General features: G+C 39.5%; 1 protein-coding gene across 2 annotated transcripts in view; it reads right to left on the bottom strand.

Moving 5' to 3' along the window:
* Positions 1-13,600, bottom strand: part of OCA2 (OCA2 melanosomal transmembrane protein) — a 433,117-nt gene that overhangs the window by 229,727 nt on the left and 189,790 nt on the right. The window lies entirely within an intron of this gene.

Below are 13,600 nucleotides of genomic sequence, written 5' to 3'. Positions count from 1 at the left end.
GATATACTGTCCTTCTTCATATCTTACTACCATCTTTGGGAGAAACTTTAATTTATCTGATATAAAGATGGCTACCCCTGCTTTCTTTTGAGGACCATTTGAATGATAAATGGTTCTCCAACTTTTCATTTTCAGGATGTAGGTGTCCTTACATCTATATGAGTCTCTTGTAGACAGCAAATAGATGGGTCTTGCTTTTTTATCCAGTCTGAAACCCTGTGCCTTTTGATGGGGTCATTAAGCCCGTTCACGTTCAGAGTTACTATTGAGAGATATGAATTTAGTGTCATCATGATATCTATTCAGTCCCTGTTTTTGTGGATTGTTTCCTTGGACTTCCTCTTTCTTTTACAGAGTCCCCTTTAATATTTCTTGCACAGCTAGTTTGGTGGTCACATATTCTTTCAGTTTTTGCCTATCTTGGAAGCTCTTTATCTCTCCTATTCTGAATGAGAGCCTTGCTGGATAAAGTATTCTTGGCTGTAGGTTCTTCTCATTTAGGACCCTGAATATATCCTGCCAGCCCTTTCTGGCCTGCCAGGTCTGTAGAGAAGTATGCTGTTAACCTAATACTTCTCCCAATAAAGGTTAGGGATCCCTTGTCTCTTGCTGCTTTAAGGATCTTTTCTTTATCTTTGGAATTTGCAAGTTTCGCTATTAAATGTTGAGGTGTTGAATGGTTTTTATTGATTTTAGCTGGGGACCTCTCTATCTCGTGGATCTGAATGGCTGTTTCCCTCCCCAAATTAGGGAAGTTCTCAGCTATGATTTGTTCAAATATGCTTTCTGGTCCTCTGTTCCTCTTGGCGCCCTCAGGAAACCCAATTAAACGTACATTTTTCCTATTGAGGCTGTCGTTTATTTCCCTTAACCTATCCTCATGATCTTTTAATTGTCTTTCTCTTTTTTCCTGAGCTTCCTTCCTTGCCGTCAACTTGTCTTCTATGTCACTCACTCGTTCTTCTACCTCATTAACCCTCATCATTAGGACCTCCAGTTTGGATTGCTTCTCATTTAATTGATTTTTAATTTTGGCCTGATTAGATCTAAATTATGGAGTCATGAAGTATCTTGAATCTTTTGTGCTTTTTTTTTTCTAGAGCCATCAGTATCCTCTGATTCTATATACTGTAAATTCCTCAACTTTCCCTGGAACTTTCTAGTGCTGCTTGGTGAAGAACTTGCTCTTCTCCTGTCCCTTCAGCTGGTCTTCTGGGGCAGGGGCCTGCTGTGCTGATTCTCAGGTGTGTACACCTGGCGTTGCTGCCCAGCCCCCTGCCAGGTGTACAGCTCAGTGGGAGCTGTTTATCCTGTGAGGCTCCTGCTCCCTGGCAGCCCTTCTCAGCCCCAGGCACAAGGTGACACAATGAGGAACAACAACAGTGGTGGCAGCAGCCAGCTCTCCAGCCCTGGAGTCAGCTCCAGCAGTAACTACCACAGCCGACGCTTGGGCTCTTCCCGGGCCTTGCCGGGCATGCGCTCCAGCCCTTTCTGGCTGTGTGGCACACTCTCCCCCAGGGCACAGTTCCTCTCTTAGTGCCCCCTGGGATCCTGAGGGCTCCTCTGCCCCTCCTGGGGTCCTGCCTGAGCTCCCGGCTAGGGCCTTTCTCTCTGGGAAGGTTGGTAAAGCTCCTGCATCTCCGAGCCTGGGCTTTCTTGTCCTGGGGGGCACTCGCCGTGGGCCTTAGCCTGGTTCTTGCAGGGGCACCTCCCCCTTGGATGCATTTTTATTTATTTATTATTATTTTTTCTGTCTTCCTACCTTGATAGAAGTGCGAACTCTTCTCTCTGTAGCATTCCAGCTGTTCTCTCTTTAAATCTCAGGCCAAATTCATAGGTTTTCAGGATGATTTGAAAGTTTTCTAGGTAAGTTGGTGGGGACGGGTGACTTGGGAAATCCTACTCTTCCACCATCTTGCCCCACCTCCCCACTGTCTGTTTTTATAAATAAATTTTTATTGGAATGTATCCACAGTGATTTTTGTATATTTTTTCTATGACTGTTTTAGCACTACCACAGCAGCATTCAGTATTTGCAGCAGTATTTGTATATGGCCTTACATTGCTTCAAATACTATCTCTGGCCCTTTTCAAAACAGTTTGCCAAACCTGATCTATAGTAACAGAAAACAGATCAAAGATTGCCCGGGGAGAAACTGGTGATGGGAAGATTGCAGCAAAGTAGGAGGACCCTAGACTCATCTCATTCCATGAATACAACTAGATAACTATCAAATCATCCTAAATACCCCCAAAATCGACCTGAAGACTGTCAGAACAAACTCCAAAACTAAAGATAGAGAAGAGGTCACATAGACGAGGTAGGAAATACAGAGACAGGCTTGGGAGAGAAACAGATCGTGGTCAATGAGGTGGGGAGGCAGCCACAGTCATGGAGAAGGGCAAGAGACAGACAACCACATGGGAGAACCCACACTAGGAAGAGGAATCCCCATAGCAATTGGCTTGAAAGAGAGGGGGCCTGAATTTTGTGAGTTCTTGCAGCCAGCAGGACTTAAAGCTTGAAATTTTAAAGTTCAGTAGACTTGGCTGGGATTGAGCCTGGAGGGTATTGGGGCCACCCTTGGAAAGAAGGCGAGGCAAACATCCTGCCAACATACAGCATTGAAAAGACTATCTGAAGAGTGCCTGGGGCACAGAGTAGGGGAGGTTATTTACTCATCTCAGAGCATGTCCAAAAGAGGCAGTGCTCATGGAAAGATACCCCCTTGGGAGCAAAGGAACTGGTATGCATCATTTTCCTTCCCCACCCCTCAACATTAGCACAGAGCCACATACACTCACTACCTCACTTGGTTACACCAAGCTATGCCTCCCAAAAGTGCTCTAGTGAAACCACCACAGTCATGCTTGCCTCAGTCCCAGCACCTGTGGTCCCCTGCCCCCAGAAGACAAACACAAACCTCTGCATACACCATGTCTCCTGACCTGGGAGTTTTGCACGGCCATGGTTCCAGCAGCAGTGGTTAAGAGGTCTCATTTCACAAGCAGACCAAAATACAACTAGTTAAAATATGCCATATTCAGCTCAGGGACCAAACACTGCCACAAAAGACAAGAAGAACCTCTGAAAATGACTAGCCTGGAGGATAAAGTGGCAAGGACACAAAAGCAGAGTGTACACAGCACACATTGGACATGCTTAGTGAACACCAGGCCCTGGGGAACAAGGGACATTACAAGGTAGAGCAATCCTGGATATCTTCTTCATAAGGCCACTACCTTCAAGAACAAAGGACACATCTGAGTTCTATAACACATAGAAACAGGCACAGAGATTTAGAGAAAATGAGAAGATAGAGATATTTGTCCCAAATGAAAGAACAGGACAAGGCCATGGCCAGAGATCTAAGCAAAACAGATATAAGTAACATCTCTGGTGGAGCAATGACCATAAGGATACTCAATGAACTTGAGAAAAGAGTGGAAGACATCAGTGAGACTCAACACAGAGATAAAAGTGTCAGAGATGAAGAGTGCAATAAATGAGATTCGAAACATACTTGATAAAATAAATAGTAGGCTGGAAGAGGCAGAAGAATAAATTAATGACCTAGAAGACAGAGTAATGAAAATAATCAAGCTGAACAAAAGACAGAAAAAAAGAATTACATAAAATGAGAATAGACTCTGTGAATGTAATAACATTCATATTTTAGGAGTCCCAGAAGAAGAAGAGAGAGAGAAGCAGGAAAGAAAATTTACTTGAAGAAATAATAACTAAAAACTCCCCTAATCTGGGGAAGGAAAACATAACCAGATCAGGGAGGCACAAAGAAACCCAACAAAATCAATGGATAAATTTCTAGAAGAATATAAGCTACCAAAAGTGAAACAGGAAGAAATAGAAAACATAAACAAAGATATTGAATCAGTAATCAAAAAACTTCCAACAAACAAAAATCCAGGGCCAGATGGCTTCACAGGTGAATTATATCAAACACTTAAAGAAGAATTAATACCTATTCTTCTCAAACCATTCCCCAAAAAACAGAAAAGGAAGGAAAACTTCCAACTCATTCTATGAGGTCAGCATTACCCAGAAACTGAACCAGATAAAGACTCCACTAAAAAAGGGAGTAATACACCAATATTCATGATGAACATGGATGCAAAAATTCTCAAAATATCAGCAAACCGAATCCAACATTACATTAAAAAAAAATCATTCATCATGATAAAATGGGATTTATTCCTGGGTTTCAAGCATGGTTCAATATTCACAAATCAATCAGTGTGATATTTCACATCAATTAAAGAAATGATAAGAATCATATAATCATTTCAATAGATGCAGAAAAAGCACTTGACAGAGTACAACATCGACTAATGATTAAAAAAAAAAACCTCAACAAAGCAGATTTAAAGGGAACATACTTCAACATAATAAAGACCTTCTACAAAAAAAACAGCTAAGATCATCCTCAGTGGGGGCAAACTGAAAACTTTTCCTCTACAATCAGGAACAAGACAGGATGTCCATTCTCACCATTGTTATTGAACATAGTACTGGCAGTCCTAGCCACAGCAATCAGACAATAAGAGAAATAAAAGGTATCCAAATCAGCAAGAAAGAAGTAAAATTTTCACTATTTGCAGGTGACATGATACTCTATGTAAAAAAACTCAAAAGACTCTAAAAACTAGCTAGAACTGATATACAAATTCAGTAAACTCACAAGATACAAAAATCAATGTACAGAGATCTGTTGATTTCTTCACAACAATAATGAAGCAGAGAAAGAGAAATTAAGGAATCAATCCCATTTACAATTGCACTAAAAACCATAAGATAATAGTAATACACCTAACTAAAGAGGTGAAAGACCTATACTCTGAAAACTATAAAACACTTAGAAATTAAAGAGACATTTGGATGGCCCAGTCAGGTAAGTGGCTACCGTCAGCTCAAGTCATGGTCTCAGGGTGCTGGGATCAAGCCCTAGTAAAGCCTGTTTCTTTTTCTCCTTCTCCCTCTGCCCCTCCCCCTGCTTGTGCTATCTCTTAAATAAATAAATAAATAAATAAATAAATAAATAAATAAATAAATAAAATATTTTTTAAAAAAGAAATTGAAGATGATACAAAGAAATGGAAAGGTATTCCATGCTCATGGATTGGAAGAACAAACACTGTTAAAATGTCTATACTATACCAAAGCAATTTACAGATTCAATGCAATCCCTATCAAAACACCAAGAGCGGGGATCCCTGGGTGGCTCAGCAGTTTGGTGCCTGCCGTTGGCTCAGGGCGCGATCCTAGAGTCCCAGGATCAAGTCCTGCATCGGGCTCCCGGCGTGGAGCCTGCTTCTCCCTCCTCCTGTGTCTCTGCCTCTCTCTCTCTCTCTGTGTCTATCATAAATAAATAAATAAATAAATAAATAAATAAATAAATCTAAAAAAAAAAAAAACACCAAGAGCATTTTCCACAGAGCTAGAACAAACAATCCTCAAATTTTTGTGGAAACATAAAAGACCCAAAATAGCCAATCTTGAAAAAGAAAAGCAAAGCTGGAGGCATCACAATTCTGGATTTCGAGTTATATTACAAACCTGTGATAATAAACACAATATGTTTCACAAAAGTAGACACATAGATGAACAGAATAGAACAGAAAACCCAGAAACAAACCAATAACTATATGGTCATTTAACCTTCAAGGCAGGAAAGAATATCCAACGGAAAAAAGTCTCTTCAACCAATGGTGTTAGGAAAACTGGGTAGCAACTGGCAAACAAATGAAACTGGGCCTCTTTCTTACACCATATACAAAAATGGATGAAAATCCTAAATGTGAGACCTGAAACCATCAAAATCCAAGAGAAGAACACAGGCAGTAAATTCTTTGACATTGGTCATTGCAACTTCTTATTAGATATATCTTCTGAGGCAAGGGAAACAAAAGTAAAAAAGAAACTATTGGGACTTCAAAATAAAAAGCTTCTGTACAGTTCAGAAAACAATCAACAAAACTAAAAGGCAAACTATGGAATGGGAGAAGATATTTGCAAATGCTATATCTGATAGAGGGTTAGTAACCAAACTATATAAAGAATTTATAAAACTCAACACCCAAAAACTAAATAATCCAATTTAAAAATGGGCAGAAGGGAGGAGGAGGCAAGATGGTGGAATAGGGGTCCTAATTTCATCTGGTCCCCTTAAATTAGCTAGATACTATCAAATCATTCTGAACACCTATGAATTCAACCTGAAATGTAAGGAAAGAATGGCTGGAACTTTACAAGTAGAAAAGTGACCACTTTTTGCAAGATAGGAGGGCAGAGAAGAGAAATAGAGGAGATATATCATAAGGTAAACAGTGGGGGGAGGGAGCCTCTCCTGGAGGCTGGCTACCAGAAAGTGATACAGCCATGCAGCTCAAAACCTGGACCTTTAGAAATCTGCTTCTGTGAGATATTTCCCTGCCTGAAAGGTACTCAGTGGTGAAGTGGGGTAGAATCACAGGTGGGACAGTGGGGTTCTGAATATTCCTGGAGGCACAGAAAGAACAGGGTGCCTGAGCCCACAGAGTTCCCAAGCATTGGAAAGGGGAAATAGTTTTAGGTCAGTAAGCCTAGGAAGGGAGATTCTCAGCTTCCTTTGCCATAAACTTCAAAGTGCAGCCAGCTGGGGTGACTGCTCTCCTTGTTAGATCCCTGCAAAGGACTGGAATGTAGTAACCCTCCACATTCCTCCAGGAGAGATGGAGCAGGTGCACACTCCAATGGTGAATGCTCTTCATGACGGGGCCCTGCAACCAACATAAACAGAGTGACCCTCTCCTTCCTCCAGGAGTAAAGAGCAGATGTGCACACAGCAGATGAAAGCTCTGTCTCCGAGAGGCCTGCAAACTACACAAATCAGTGTCCTTCCACCTTCCCCTGGGGAGGACCTGAGGGGATAGGTACCATAGAGTCTGCACAGTTTGGCACACACCAGGATCTCTCAGCTCTGGGGAGTGGCCATTTTTATTTTTCCCCGCTACAGACACATGGAAAGCCTCTAGGGAACAAACAGCTCCCACTGAACCCGGCCCCCTAGCAAGGGGTGGTGCAACTCCACCCCTGCACAGGCACTGAGAATCAGCACCACAGGCCCCTCCCTGAGAAGACCAGCTAGAAGAACAGGTAAACAGCAAGTTTACTAACCAAGCAGCGCTGGAAAACTCCACTGCTAGGGTAAAACAGTAAATAAAATTGGAGGGTTTCTTCCTTTTGATTTATCTTTCAGTTTAAAGTTCCCCATTTATTTTCTTTTTTCTCATTTCAATTAGTATCTTTTTATCAACTCTTTTTGTCTTTTTCTAAACTTTCATATTTACATGCTATAGATATATTCTTCAATTTGGATTCCTTTCACTATACTCAATTTTAATTTTTGTATATGTACTATATATATATAAGTTTTGCTGTCTTTATAATTTTGGAATTTAGTGTCCTCTAACACATAGACCTAAATACACTCAGGACCAAGTGGATAACCCTGTATTGTCCACTTGATGAGATTGTATTCTCTCTCTCCCCTCTTCTTTTTCTCCCTTGTTTTCTTTTTTTCTTTTGTTTTGTTTTTGTTTTTCTTTGTCTTTTTTTCTTTTTTCTTCTAGTTCCTGACCACCTTGAATTTCTACTCGGGTCATGGTTGATATTTTTTATTCTGTTCACTTGTACAGCCATTCTTCACTGGACAAAATGACTAAAAGGAGGAATTCACAACAAAAGGAAGAACCAGAGGTAATGCTCTCTGCCACAGATCGAATGGATATGCATTTAAGTAAAATGAAAGAGATGGAATTCAGAATAACAATTATAACGTTACTAATTGGGCTTGATAAAAGCATAAGACTCTAGAAAATCTCATAGTGCAGAAATAAGACCTAATCAGGCTAAAATGAATAATACTCTGAGATGCAGCCTAAACTGGATGCTCTAACAGCTAGGGTAAATGAGACAGAAGAGAGAATAAGTGACCTAGAAGACAAGTTGATGAAAAGAAGGAAGCTGAGGAAAAGAGAATAACAACTAACAGCCCATGAGGAAAGGCTCCAAGTGATGCTATGGGGGGGGGGGGGGAAGCATCCAAATTATTGGAATTCCTGAGGATGCAGCAGGGGAGAGAGGGTGCAGAAGGTATATTTGAGCAAATCATAGCTGAGAACTTCCCTAAAAATCATGATTTTTTTTAAGAATATATTATGAGCAAATATATGCCAACAAATTAGGCAACCTGGAAGAAATGGATGCATTCCTAGAAATCTATAATCTACCAAAACTAAAAAAGGAAGAAAGCGAAAATCTGAACAGACCCTTATTCAGCAAGGAAATTGAAGCAATCATCAAAAAAAAAACACAAGAGTCCAGGGCCAGATGGCTTCCCAGGAGGATTCTACCAAACATTTATAGGAGAATTAAAATTTATCTATTTTCTGAAGCTGTTTCAAAAAACTGAAATGGAAGGAAAACTTCCAAATTCTTTCTATGAGTTATCATTACCTTGATTCCTAAGCCAAAGACCCCACCAACAAGGAGAATTATAGATCAATGTCCCTGATGAACATGGAGGCCAAAATTCTCACTAAGATACCAACCAATAGGATCCAAAGTACATTAAAAGGATTATTTACCACAACAAAGTGGGATTTATCCCTGGAATGCAAGGATGGTTCAACATCCACAAATCTATCAACATGATAGACCACATTAATAAAAGAAGACAAGAATCATATGATCCACTCAACAGATGCAGAAAAATCATTTGACAAAATGCAGCATCCTTTCTTGATTAGCACTCTTCACAGTGTAGGGATAGAGGGAACATACCTCAGTATCATAAAAGTCATTTATGAAAAGCCCACAGCAAATACAATTCTCAATGGGGAAAAATCCAAGAGCTTTCCCCCTAAGAATAGGAACATGACAGGGATGCCCCCTCTCACCACTGTTGTGAGTACTAGAAATCCTAGCCTCAGCAATCAGAACAAAAAGAAACAAAATGCATTCAAGCTGGCAAAGAAGAAGTCAAACTCTCACTCTTCACAGATTACATGATACTTTGTGTGGAAAACTCAAAAGTCTCCACTCAAGATTGCTAGAAACCATACAATTCATCAACATGGCAGGATACAAAATCAATGCACAGAAATCAGTTGCATTTCTATATACTAACAATGAAACTGAAGAAAGATATATCAAGGAATTGATTCCATTTACAATTGCACCAAAACCCAGAAAATACATAGGAATAAACCTAACCAAAGAGGAAAAGGATCTGTGCTCTAAAAACTATGGAACACTTCTGAAATAAATTGAGGCACAAAGAAATGGAAAAACAGTCCCTGCTCACGGATTGGAAGAATAAATATTGTGAAAATGTCTATGCTACCCATGGCAATTTACATGTTCAATGCTATCCCTATCAAAATACCATGGACAGTTTTCACAGAGTTGAAACAAATAATGCTAATATTTGTATGGAACCAGAAAGACCCTGAATAACCCAAGGAATATTGAAAAAAAAAAAAAAACACCAAAGCTGATGGCATCACAATGCCTGACTTCAAGCTCTGTTACAAAGCTATAATCAAAGAGACAGAATGTACTGGCACAAAAACAGACACAGAGATTATGGAACAGAATAGAGAACCCAGAAATGAACCCTCAACTCTGGTCAATTAATCAACAAAGCAGGAAAGAATATCCAATGGAAAAAAACACAATCTTTTCAATAAACGTTGCTGTAAAAATTGGAGAGCCACATGCAGAAGAATGAAACCAGATCATTTCTTCACACCATACACAAAAATGAACTCAAAATGAATGAAAGACCTAAGTATGAGACAAGATTCCATCAAAATTCTAGAGGAGAACAAAGGCAACAACCTCTTTGACCTTGGCCACAGCAACTTCTTGCTAGACACATCTCCAAAGGCAAGGGAAACAAAGGCAAAAATGAGCTATTGGGACTTCATCAAGATAAAAAGCTTCTGCACAGCAAAAGAAACAGTCAACAAAAGACAAGCTACAGAATGGGAGAAGATATTTGCAAATGACATATCAGATAAAGGGCTAGTGTCCAAGATCTATATAGAACTTCCCAAACTCAGTAACTAAAACAGCAAAAAACCCAGTCAAGAAACATGCAGCAGACATGAACAGACATTTCTCCAGGAAGACATACAAATAGCCAAAGACACATGAAAAAAAGGCTCCATATCACTTGGCATCAGGGAAATATAAATCAAAATCACAATAAAGTCCCATTTCAAAAAAAAAAAAAAAGTCCCACTTCATGCCAGTCAAAAATGGCTGAACAGGGGATCCCTGGGTGGCTTAGCGGTTTGGCGCCTGCCTTTGGCCCGGGGCGCAATCCCGGAGTCCTGAGATCGAGTCCCGCGTAGGGCTCCCGGCATGGAGCCTGCTTCTCCCTCCTCCTGTGTCTCTGCCTCTCTCTCTCTCTCTCTCTCTCTGTCTATCATAAATAAAAATAAGTAAATAAATCTTTTAAAAAAATGGCTGAACAACTCAGGAAACAATAGATGTTGACAAGGATTTGGAGAAAGGGGAATCTTAGATTGTTGGGAATGCAAACTGGAGGGGCCACTCTGGAAAACAGTATGGAAGCTCCTCAAAAAGTTAAAAATAGAGCTACCCTATGATCCAGCAACTACACTACTGGGTATGTACCCCAAAGATACAGATGTAGTGAAAGGAAGGGGCATCTATACACCAATGTTCATAGCAGCAATGTCCACAATAGCCACACCGTGGAAAGAGCCAAGATGTCCTTCTACAGATTAATGGACAAAGAAGTTGATATATACATATCAAATATATCATATTATATATATATTATATATATAATGGAATATTAGTCCTCAAGAAGAATGAAATCTTGTCATTTGCTGTGACATGCCTAGAGCTAGAATGTACTATACTATGCAAAATCAGTCAGTCAGAAAAAGACAAATATCATATGATTTCATTCATATGTGGAATTTAAGAAACAAAACAAGCAAAGATATACAAAAGAGAGAGGCAAACCAAGAAACAGACTCTAAACTGTATAGAAAACCTATATGGTGGTTACAGGAAAGGAGGGCAGTGGTGGAATAGGTTAAATGGGCGATAGGAATTAAGGAGTGCACTTGTGATGAGTACTGGGTATTATATGGAAGTGTTGAATCACTATTTTGTATGCCTGAAATTATCAACATACTAAATTATTAGTATGTTAACAAAGTTTTTAAATAAAAAACTTTTTAAAAGTTTATATATGCTGATTGATTCCAATTCTTTCTATTACCCTTATCCTACCTTCGTGGGCTTAAGTATAGATAATTTTCTGGAAAACAACAGTTACTGCATGTGACCTCTGGAATTTGAAGATATACCCAAACTATCTCTTGTAGTACCTTGTACATATTATCCTTCCTTATATCTGTCTTCTCTACTCTTGCAAGATCAGTTTTCACATAGTGTTAGAGAAAACTCCTCTTCATATGGTCTTCTCTGGAAGCCTTCTTACCCTGAGCTCTTTTATATGTCACTCTTGGATGCTTGCTCTGTGTCAGGCTCTGAGCTTAAAGGTTATGGCAAGAAATGTAGGCAAGAAACCATAGTGAATTTTAAGAGATTCATCATTCTGCAGAGAACACACATAGTAATCAAACAGTTGTATTTGATGTAAGTAACATACAAGCATTAGGATGCCCCCACAGAGAGGAAAAATGTGGTGACTGGGAGATTTCACACACAAAAAGGTGATAGGCAAGATCTTAGAGGATGAATAAATTTTCCAAGTAAAGACGGAAAGGGCATGCAAGATAAAGGTAAAGTATATCCAAGGACAGGACATTAAGAAGGAAGAAAGACATCAAAGTGACATCAACAAACTGGTAGATGGGCATTTCCAAGCTTAGGTCCTATATCAAAAATCCAACAGAAATGGGTGATGGGTATTAAGGAAGGCACTTACCAGGATGAGCACTAGGTGTTATATGTAAGTGATGAATCACTAAATTCTACTTCTGAAACCAATATTACACTATATGTTAACTAGAATTTAAATAGAAATTTGAAACAAAAAAATCAATAGAAACTGTTAAAACCAAATTTTCAGAACTCTAAGAAAGAGACAAAAGCTGGGATGCCTGGGTGGCTCAGAGGCTGAGCATCTGCCTTTGGCTCAGGGAGTGATCCTGGAATCCCGGGATCGAGTCCCACATCAGGCTTCCTGCATGGAGCCTGCTTCTCCCTCTACCTATGTCTCTGCCTCTTCCCCCAACCCCTCTCTCCCTCCTTCCCCCCCCCGCCCCCCATGTGTGTCTCTCATGAATAAATAAATAAATAAAATCTTTAAAAAGAGAGAGAGAAAGAGACAAAAGCTTATAGCAACCAAAAAATTGAATCAAGAAAAAGACAATTTCAGAATGGTAGGAAAGCTTTGTGGCATTTTTACTTGCCCTATCCCCTATCCCCTATCCACAATTCCATGGTCTTGCCATGGAGGCAGCCCAGTATGAGTTCAGAGGGAAAAGGGCATACCTTGTTCATAAATTACTGTCTTTGTTCTAATCTGAATGGAGGCTACTTGAAGAACTCATGTAAAGCATTCATTTCTGTTTCACCTAATTTAGAACTCAGGGCAGAAAAGTGGCAGGCATTGTTCAAAAATACCAGCCAAACTAATAATTCACAAAGGCCTGAGGAAAAGATTATGGTTGAAACACACAATAGGCCACCTGAGGCAAAGGAGCAAAAGCTGGAAAATTATGACATTCAAAAGGAGCCATGTATTTGGGGGAATAAAGAAAGCCACATACATGCCCAGAGAAAGATCCATGCTCACAGAAGGGTGGAGAATTCCCTAAGATATCACCACAGGCTGATGCCTAGTCTTAGTGCAATCCTGACTAAGTGTGGAGGTGCTGTTTGTTTTTGTTTACTTCTTTTTGTTTTTTTAGCTCCTGGCTTTCAAGGACATTTTTATCAAAACACTAGCTGAACACACTAAGAAACAGCTTTCATGGACAAATTTCATGGACCATATATGACAAGGAATATAGCCTTACCTCACGTTGTTTATAAAAAACTAACTTCAAATTGATCAATGACTGAAATTACCATATGACCTATCAATTCCAATACCCAAAATAACTGAAATTAGGAACTAAACAGATACCTGGATACCACTGTTGACAGCAGAATTATTTACAATAGCTAGAAAAGCAGAAACAACCCAAGTATCCATCAGCAGATGACTGGGTAAACAAACTGTGGCATAAACACAAAATGGAATATTATTCGGCCATAAAAAGGAAATGAAGTTCTGATATATGCTATAACATGGATGAATCATGAAAACATTACTCTAATTTAAATAAGCCAGGCACAGAAGGACAAATATTGTGTAATTCCACTTATATGCAATATCTAGAATAGGCAAATTCATAGAGATGGAAGATAGATTAGAGATTACCAGGGGTTGGAAGTATAGGGAAAAAGAATGAGAGATTATTATTAAATAGTTACAAATGTTCTGTTCAGGGTGATAGAAAATTTTTGAAATAAATCATGGTA

Source organism: Canis lupus, chromosome 3, assembly GCF_011100685.1.
Source record: "Canis lupus familiaris isolate Mischka breed German Shepherd chromosome 3, alternate assembly UU_Cfam_GSD_1.0, whole genome shotgun sequence".
Lineage (NCBI taxonomy): Eukaryota > Metazoa > Chordata > Mammalia > Carnivora > Canidae > Canis > Canis lupus.
The sequence above is the reverse complement of the archived record's forward strand: the minus strand, read 5'-3'. Positions and strand labels throughout refer to the sequence as shown.